Consider the following 10864-nt stretch of genomic DNA (forward strand, 5'->3'; position numbering starts at 1 on the left):
AGTATGGTCCCACTGGTTGGGATTTTGGGTCCACCTTCTGTCTTACTGAATCTATAAATGATATACAATGAGCACATTCTAATCTAATAAAATAAATTCAAAACTCAAACTAGGTATAAAAATATATTTGAACATCTAGCCTGGTACTAAGTCTACCTTATATCCTCAGGCCCCTCTCTCCACTCTCTCTCTTTCTAACCCTATCCTACCACTCCTGATTTTACTCTACCACTAGCCCGAACCCTTATCAACATTACTACCACTTGTCAACCCACTCTTGCATACACTTATTAGACACCTATTGTTCTTACCACATCCTTACACCAACTCATTTCTTCCTCCATACGCTAAGAGGTCCCTTAACATCTAATTTCACTTACTCTAGTCCTAGTTCCGCCCTAATGCCACCCACACACATATATCCCCACTACCTACACTGCCTCCAACTATCAAATGCTCATTCGGCACTAGTTCAGCCACACACGCCCACTCATCGGCCTTAATCAAGCCACACAAGCATCCAGCCTTAACTCAGCCACACACACACCCTCACCCCCTTAGTCAACCACATATACACCCACACCGACCTTAATTTCTGCCACACCACCATCGACTTCACTCAGCCACATACACACACACACACCAGCAGTATACAACCACACACACCAGTCTTCACTCGACCACACACACATACACACACACACACCAGTAGTATACAGCCATACACACACACCAGCCCTCATTTGGCCACACACACACCGGCAGTACACAACCACACACGCATACTGGCCTTCCCTTAGCCATACACATACCGGCCTTCACCCGGCCACACACACGCACACACCTACCTACACCTAGCCATACACACATAATAACAACAGTCTATACACACTACAATACTCAACCCGAACGTCACTTCTAAATACGCACTTCCCGCACACCTCCCGACCTCGGTTCAGCCACACACATCGTCATACACTAGTACAAGTATCAGCGCCACAACCTCCCTCTTTACTATCGCCAATATCGGTGTACCAACATTCATTTTCACCGGTATCAATATCGGCACCTCACCAACAAAAGCGCCCCCAAATATCGCTATACAACTCAGCCTAACTCCATTTCGGCTGACTTCTTTCCTTCTCCCTCACTTCCACTTGGTTCCCTCACCATTCCTCATCTCTCCACTTCCTCACAATTCGAAATCATCCATATTGATAACCTGAACAGAAATCCAAACCATATCACCATAATAACATATGAGTATCAGAATTTATTTATCTCTAGCCTCCATCTCTTCCTAGCTCGGTAAAATCCTTTTCACTGGTACGTTTCTTCAACCTCTGATATTGATCTCTCCTTCAACTTCTTCATTTTCCCTCCTTCCTTGTCAACCGACCTCTCCTTTTTTTCCCTTTTTTTATTTTTTTTTTCTTTTCCACTCTCTTTTATATACTCCCCTCCCCATCAAATCCTACCTGTTCATCCTAGCCCTCTAATCCTCACCACTTATTTGTTTAACCTTCCCCCACTTCGACCCTTCTAAGGTATTACACTTCAAGTGTCCAATCCAAACTTTTTCTTCTTTCATGATGAATGGTAAACGAAGAACGCAGATGAGTTCAAGCACTCATAAACCATCATCTGTCCCTTTCTCTCTGATCTCTAATTTTTCTATCACTCAATTTTAAATATCTCATAAATTATATATAAATATTGTGTGTGTGTGTATACACACAACAAATATGAAAAAGAGAGAAAAGAGTAGAATTAGTATTATATATATAGTTAACAAATATGGCAGAGGGAGAGGCGTACGTGATGAGACGTGAGGTGGAGGAATTGACAAAAATTTTGAAAAAACAAACAGTTATGGGGTTTACTGCGTTGTTCATACAAAAAATGCATGTATTTTTTCTAATTTTTTTTTCAAAGTCTTTTTCTTATTAAGTAATATTTTAATTTTTGAGTCCAAATAGGATAAAAAAATATGACAAAATCATTTTTTATTTCATCTTCAATTTAGATCTTAATTGACTTTAGCATAGGTCATTGTCTAATTCAGTTATTTTCGTTTGGTTCGGGATCATTGCATACTCATAAGACACTAAGACATTGATAAACCTATTTTAAATAAGATAAAGCAATTTGGTTTATTGGTATAAATGGAAAGCGTCATTTCAAGGTGGATGCCATATACTTGTATTCTTTTGTCATTACATGTGAAAATATATTGTACCATCTTCTAATAAATTTATAGTTATCTTTAAAAGTACACAAATTAAATAGAAGAAAAGTATTGTTTATAAATTATTATTTTTGTTTAAAGAAAAACTTCAATGTTGTTTTTAGTATCTTCCAATGACCCATTATGATATATCTTATGTCATGTGTAGTTATGTTTATAGTATTTTAAAGTCAGAAGTTATAATATATTTTATCTTTTATATATATATGTTTAAATTCTTCATAAATGATATACATAGTCATATGAAATATATTATTAATTGTGAGCTAGATATTTTGTTCTCTTTTTAATTAATGCATTAATTTATATGTGAATTGAAGTAATATTTTAGTGCTGAATGATACTCACATAAGAAAAATTAGAAGGACATTTTTTTTATGTTATCCTTGAGTGTATGAATCTAGATTACGATCTAGATGGAAGAACCTCCTATCTTTACTAATAACAATACTGTTTTAAAAAGTGTACTTTATGATAAATGAGAGCATTTTAATTACATTTGTCTAATGAACATAGAGAGGGGAGAGAGAGAGAGAGAGAAAGAGAGAGCGGTTTCAAAGAGGAAAAACTTGAAAGAGAAGAAAGAGACCCAAGAGTCAGAATCAAAATATTAAATAGTGAGAATTTACGTGAGTTGCCTTGTTATGTTCATATTATTCTTCCAATTTAGTAGAGAAAGAAAGATCAAGTAGATAATATTATGATTTTTCCTTTATTTTGATTACGTTGTGGATTCGCATACCCAAACATGTGAGTACTATTTAAATTCATCATAATTTTAATAGTCCAAATGATTATCGATTGACTAAGTATAAACATAGCACATGACACAATAGGAAAATTCTGTTTTTAAATAACTTGTTAATAAGAGATTACCTTTAGAAGAAAGATAAACCATATAAGTCGGGTAAAGAGCTATTTAAGAGAACATACTCTTTTTCGTACCATGCAATACTATTATTATTGATTAATGGCTTGCAAATATTTTTTTTTCATTTTTTGTTTTCTTTTGGTCAAAATTTATTGCAACAAAATTAAAATATTTAATTTAACTTTCAATTGATCAATTAATTTTAAATATAATTTATGGTTTACTGTGCTTCTTAAAATTTAAAATGTCATGTTTATTGATTGTTATGGTTTATTGCTAGGATGATTTTTTATAATTGATATACTTATAAATGTAATATAAATTTTGCCACCGAAAATGCTTTTTGAGCAATATCTACATAAACACATATTATATTTTGCCATTGTTGATTGAGAATTGCATATATGCAATTTTACCAATCTGTTTATTCTCAATAATTAATTCTCGCTCCCCACGCCCTATAGGTGTAACGGCCCCGGAAATATTAAAATGAAATGAGTATTTAAATATATCAAATGCGGAAGCGAGATTAAAATTTCAGTTAACATCCCTTATACGAAAAACCAAAAACGTACTTAAAATATAAAAGATTAAACTAACGAAGAGAGAAACTCGAAAATAAAACTATGAGTATGACTACAGAGTCTCTAGGTATCCCCTTCGTCGTCCTCCTGCGGAACGGGCTCGGGAACCATGTCTTCCTGATCTGAAATGGTTAAATAAGGAGTGAGCTACACTAGCCCAGTAAGAACATCACGATATCTCACCGTCACGGAGGTAAAGGTAGGTAGAAAAACACAAAAAGACCAATGGAGCATAATTTACAATAAACTCGTTTATTAACATGAAAACCTTTACCATCCACTTACCTCGGTGGAATTCATGAAAACAATATAAGAAAAATAATAACATTATCACAATCATGGAATAATATAAGCTGTAAAACATAACACTTATCACGCCTTTTGTAATTCAATCATTATACAACATATCATTTTCTCATTTACCAGCCTACTAGTATCCATGGGGGTCCCTAGGGGTCCCGCTACCCGTTAACCTTTAACATTCATAATCAGTTTCCAGGGCCGTCCCCATACCCCGTCTGGTATGGGCGCCAAAACCATAAACCTCAATACCCCGTCCGGTATGAGGGTGAAACGGGCCGTCCCCATACCCCGTCCGGTATGGGCGCCAAAACCATAAGATCTCCATACCCCGTCCGGCATGTGAGACCACAATCCCGGTAGGGTTCCCTACGGACCCGGTCCGTCCACCATCTCCCAGGATATCTAGTCAGGCTGACCCCATCATACAATTATCAGTCTACACAATGTTTCATTTCCCTTTTCCTCAATAAGCATCATCAATTCACATTTAAACAAGCAAATCGTAATTCATGCCGAACAGACAACATACAGTATCAGTTCTTCAGTCATTCAACCCATAATTAATAAAACAGTAATATATGCATTCGAAACTATAAAATGAACACATCAAACCCCATAATGCATTTAAAGCTGTAAAACAGTGTAAAACAGGCCAAATAACAGTAAATCATCAATCACACTAGACTCGGGCTCCATTAGCAACCTTAAGCAATTTCACACATGCGTTAATTCAAGAAATACCGTTTTATCATTTTGAACTTTAATACCGTGATAGGAAATAGGGTGAGGGGTCCTTACTTGTTTTCGAGATCCGAATACGATTCACAGTGCGCCTGCAGGCCGTCCCTAATTTTCCCTGAATTTTTCCCGGGAAACTGAAACACACTAAGAGTACCTGCACGTGTTCCGGAAAAAATCCAAATTAGGCCCAGGGCCTCTTTCGGCCCAAATCGCAACTCCGGCACGGCGGCTCCGCCGTGCTCCGGCGACGGCGCCGCCGCTGGCGGCGGCGAGTCGCCTCGGGTTGGCTGTTTTCGGCCGTTTTCGGCCGAATTCGGCCACGCTCGCATTGGTCCTTGTCAGAAAACAACCCTAGGGCCCTCGGGGGGCCAAAAAATCACGGAAAAACGGAGCTTACCGGCGGCGGCGCTCTCGGGTGCAGCGGCTCTCCGGCGAGGTTCGTGTTTTGGTGATTCGGCTCCGGTCAACCTGTAGAGAAAAGAATGGTGATCACGGTGATATAAAAATTGCATCGAACGGAGGCCGGGAAGGGCCTCGTCGAAGGCAAAAACCGAGAGGGGGCGCGGCGGCGCCGCTGGGCTTCGGCCGCGTATTCCGGCCGTTTGGCCGGGATTTCGGCCTCGATTTGGCCATAGGAGGAATCAGCGGGGAAAAACGAGTCGGGGGTATGAAATTTACCTCGATCGGCGGTCGGAAATTTCCCCGGTGCGGCGGCGAGTGGCGGCGGGTGGCGGCGGTCGGCCTCTGGTTCGTCTTCTCCGGCGAGCGGCTGGCGGCTAGGGTTTGTGGTCTGGTGTGGGGGTTCTATTTATAACCCCTTGCCTTTTGATCACAGCCGTTCATTTCGTTTTAATCTGGGCCGTTCGTTTTTGATTGAATCTGGGCCGTCCGTGCGTTTGAATCTGGGCCGTCCGATCGCGCGATTGATCTGGGCCGTCGGATCGCACCCACGCGGATCGCCAACGTGGCTCCTTTCGGAGTGACGCGATCTTACCACGTGGCAGGCCCTGGTTGGCCGGGACTGCTGACCGAGCCTGCTGACGTGGCCCCCCCTTTTTTTTTTTTTTTTTTTTTTTTCCTCCTTTCCGGGGTGCTACAATAGGGATCATCAAATCAATAGTAATAAATCATATTTAAAGAGTCTCATAACAGAATGTCTCAAAATAATACCTGGAGCGGGAGATTCAATTAATTGAGATTCAAAATCTAAAATTTCACCTTAACTATTAATAAGTTTAGTCAGAATATTTGTAACATGACCTAAATAAGCCTCTTATGGGTATCTGAACAATTCTTCCTTAACTTTCCTCTTGTATTAACAAACCATCACCCATTACTACAACACCAACAATGTTTGATTCCAAATTCGGGCAATGTCTATTGTACCATTTTTAAACCCTACTAATTTACCTGCCATTACTTTATCAAGACAATAAATACTAGTGATGTCATTGCCTACTTGAAGTACGGAACTAATAGTTACAACATTTACTTTTCTATTATATTGTTCAATATGGGTAATATTACTAATTTTGGCTCTAATGGTTACCATGAGTACTTCCTAGTTCTTTTTTTGAAGTAAAAAAAATAATGCCTAAAGTAAAAAAACTAAAAGAGTAATCAATTATTTCTTTCATCGCCCGAAACATACCAATATTTAGCATTAATGGTACATAAATACAACTCGTTACTCAAACAACTATTTAGAGTTCTTATAACTCCTTGTAAAACTTGTTGGAAAACTTGTCGGACTTGATTAATCACTCTATGTTGTTCAAACTAAATGGTTTCATTTTTGTAATTTTCTAATTGTTCTAAAGTCTTAAAAGTTAAATTAATTAAATTCAATTTTTCTTGTTCTATCTCAGAGTATCCACTCACTCGAAATTGTTCTACCTCCATTTTCACTTTGCATAAGTGAGCCTGCGATTTTTTTGAATGCATATACATATGTACATATATTCCTACAAAAAAATTTAATAAACTGATTCCAAATAACAAATAGATAATCATTGGTAAAACTTATTTATGATTATTTGTCTAAGTTGGGGAGTGGTCTTTTGGTCAATATAAGTACAATATTTCTTCTAAGTAGTTTAATACTTAATTTAACTATTTATTTTGATATATAAGATAATTGATTATTTTTGTAAAAAATTAATAAATTGACTCCTTAATTACAACAATTGAAAATTTAATGATCAAATAGGAGGAAAATACTAAAAAATATTTACCCAATTCAACAATTAAAGTTTCATTTCAAGAGAGAAGAGATAAATACATGATAAAGTAGTCTTAAGAAAGGTTAGTTTTCTTTTAGCTTTCCAGGACCACCATAGAAAAATGCACGACCAAGCTCTTTAGATATTCCTAAATCCATAACATAATATCTTCGGTTATTATCTTGATACACTTCTGAATCCACAGTATCAACAAGGTGATTAATTTCATTAATACTTTTAACTTTATAACATATTGCATTTGTTTGAGGACTGGAGCCCCACGAAAAGTAACCATTTTCCATTGGAGGGCAAGGTATGTTAGGTAGACTAAATACTTCTCCTCCCCAGCTCATGTGAGTAGCCAAATTCTTTGAGGATGAAAATCTTTGTGATGGCCAAAATCCAATTTCCTCATTTGCATACGCCAGCCACTAATTTCCAGATACACCATCCTAATTTAACATTAAAAAATTTCTCAATTTAAAAAAATAATAACAAATTATATATAATTATTAAATTAATATATTCATATTTTTACTCGGTAAATTGTGAATTTATAAGTACATGTTTCTAAACCACATCTAAAAATTTTGGGAAGAGGAAGATCAAGATGTATGTCCTTTCGAACCAGTATTATCGCAGAACAAAGTGAATTAAAACATTGAGATCCACCTGTCTGAAGTGACAAAAATAAACATTTTAATAATTTTTTTTTTTCTTTTTAATAATTGATGCATATTAAGATGGACAATTCAACTTACATTTATATAAATAAATAGTCGAACTCGAGTATCATTATAAAGATGTGGATTTATCTTTTTTTAAAAAAATAAATATCTCTATAAAATAGAAAAAAATTTAATAATAATCAATGCTAACCTTCCATTTATGTTTGATTTAAGATAACAAGATGTATATGCATAGATAACTTCAAAAAGAAAGAAATAGAAATGTTTTTGTTACTATTATATACATTTAAAAGGTTGATCAATTATGTTCAATCAAGGAATTACTTTGAAATTTAATCCCACATACAAAAAAAAAAAAAAACCAAAAGATCGTGTGGCTTACTTATTGTCCAAATGGCTCCTATGTATTCTTCATTATTTTGAATGTAAATTCGACTTAAAGTAAATTAGAAAGATCGAACAGTAAGATTATATGCACCAGCAGACATTTCAGCTCCATAATACTTTTTTTTTATCAATTTTTGTTTGGATAACAGCATACTGTATAAAAAAATTAAAAATAAAATTTATATAACTTCCATTAAATATGAAAAAGTAGGTATCTTTTATGTATTAAAAAAACAAGTCACATGTTTTCCGGGGCTTTGAGAAGTAAGCATATTTACATTTGGAGCATATGTCTGAGTAAGATTTTTAACTTTGATAAATTACTTTTTGGTAATTTTTCTTGTAGGAACTGTACCTCGTGGACATCCAAAAGCTACTAATTAGAATCTTGTCCTGTTATCCCTTTAGGATAAAAAAAAAAAAAAATCAAATAAATATTATAATGTGGACATACATAATATGACGATTAAAAAATGAAAAGAAAAAAGAAAAGATATAAAACCTGTAAATTGTACATATAATTTCTAAGAGAAGGATGATCAAAAGCAGGTTGTTTGTAGAAATCTACACATCCATATGCGTCTCCATATATTTAAAAATAACAATAATATTTCAAGTCAATTTAAATTAAAAAAATTGTTAAGCTATTTAATATAAAATATTGATCAAATTAAATAAACCTTTATAATCTTGATTGCTGGTTTATTAACAAGCTCAAATTCTCTATCTAATTCTGCATCTTGTTGGTTTTTTGATATTCTGCTCTCGACTAAAAAAGGTAGTTGAGGATGAGGTGACATGCTATGAACTGAAATAGCAAAAGCCCTCCAAAAGTTGTTGAAGATGACCATGATAAACACTAATTAAGTATATTAGACCTATCATGAATAACATAAAATATTTATGAGTGTAATATAAAAATTCTAAGGCCTCATCAACGCTGCGACACCGGATCGGAGCAAATCGAAACTGAAATTAAAAAAATATTTGAACCGAGTATCAGCCCAAATGAGTTCAATTTCTCTTAATCCAGTACTCAATATTTGTATATACACACACACTCTATATATATATATATATATATATATACATACACACGCAGTCGCATGCAGCACAGCCGAGAGCACCAGAACAGAGCAAATGAGGAACCAAAAGGGGCAGGAGATGAGGGGAGCGGCAGCACCTAGCAGGGAGCCTACGGAGACGAAAAGGAAAGGAAGAAGAAATGAAGGAAAAGATGATTTTGGTGGGTGACGATGATATGAATACAAAGACCAGGGCTTTTTAAATAATAATGAATTTACTTTCAGGTCCCTGTAAAAAGCCTTAATATCTAATTTGACCCCTCTTGCTCTTGGACTTGGAAGCCTTAATTCCTAACAAGAGGGGTCAAAAGCATTGTCCTCGTGACACACACAGAGAGAGAGAGAGAGAGAGAGAGAGAGAGAGAGAGAGAGGAGTTCAGGAAACAAATTAACCAGACCTGCATGAAATTTAATGTTGTACCATGAAGAGGTGCAAATGGCAGCAAGGCCAGATTGTCCGCAACAGAGAGTATTTACAACAGCAAGAAGGTGCAAATGATCCCCAGCAGTGGATACCGCCAGAGGAGGGCTCCTGAAGGTGCAACCTTGACAGTAGTGTTCCAAAGACTGTGTCCGAGACTGGGTATGGTGGAATCGTCCGTGATTCAGAGGGGGAAGTTGCTGTTGCATTCACGAGTCGCATGAAGGGCAGCCGTTCGGCATTCACAAGCGGAACTGTTTGGTTGGAAAGGGGCACTATAATGTATAACTGCACAAATTGGGGGACCAGGCACTGTGGAGATTGACGCTCAGCAAGTTTACAACGCGCTCACAGCTTGGGAGGAAGATGGATCAGAATACGCCTTTATTGTTGCCGACTGCATATCCTTGCTGGCAACGAGACCGAACATATCAATTAAGTGGGGCAAGAAGGCATTGTAATAGGATGGCCCATGCTTTAGCAAAAGCTGCACACTTGTATCCAATTTTTCCTTGTTTGGGAGATTATAATCCTAGACATTGCTGTATACCTTTCAAGTTAATGCAAGTGGGTAATTCATTTTCAAAAAAAAAAAAAAAGAAAAAGAAAAACATACACAACCTGCTATTTTAAGTATATAAATCAGATTTTTTTTTCATATAATTCATCAAAAAAATTACAAAGAGGTTAATTAGTGTGAAGTTTGTTCTTTAAACTTTTTTTTTTTTTGTTAAAATAAGTTTAATTTTAGTCATATTTATTTTTTATAATTTGTTTGGATCTTGCTCTTTTTCTTTTGATTGTCTTTGTGCGAAAGGTGGGAAGTGTTGATTCTCGTGGTTCCGATTTCGAAATTTGAACTCAATGGTCAGGTTTGGTTCACTAGTGGGGCCCAATACGCCATGCGATTGGTCCTTTTATATATATATATATATATATAATTCATATTTAAAATTAAGTGAAGCATAAAAAGTAGAGACATGTGATTAAACAATAATTATTATTTCATTGATATCTATTGTTAACTAAAAGTCCTAAACCCAAATTAATTAAAAATAACATACTAATTAAACTGTAATTCATCAAAACGACATACTTACTCTTAGAAAATTCTAATCACATTAAAAACAGCTGGAATGTACTTACTTTATTTTGAGTGTTGGATGTGTTTTTTTTTTTTAAGATATCAATAATTTATATCTATATGTACTTAGAACTCTTTTCAATAAACTAATACCTAGTTATTAAATACAAGTCATTAATTTTTTTTTTTTTCAATACCCAATTAAATTAATTTATTGTAAATTTACAAC

At 35.6% G+C, this 10864-nt stretch overlaps 1 pseudogene; it reads right to left on the minus strand.

Annotated features, from left to right (window-relative positions):
• Nucleotides 1-7052: 7052 nt before the first annotated feature.
• Nucleotides 7053-9957, minus strand: LOC110826236 (protein neprosin-like; annotated as a pseudogene).
• Between the last annotated feature and the right edge of the window lie 907 nt (nucleotides 9958-10864).

This window comes from Carica papaya, chromosome 6 (assembly GCF_054855325.1).
Source record: "Carica papaya isolate Zhongbai chromosome 6, ASM5485532v1, whole genome shotgun sequence".
NCBI lineage: Eukaryota > Viridiplantae > Streptophyta > Magnoliopsida > Brassicales > Caricaceae > Carica > Carica papaya.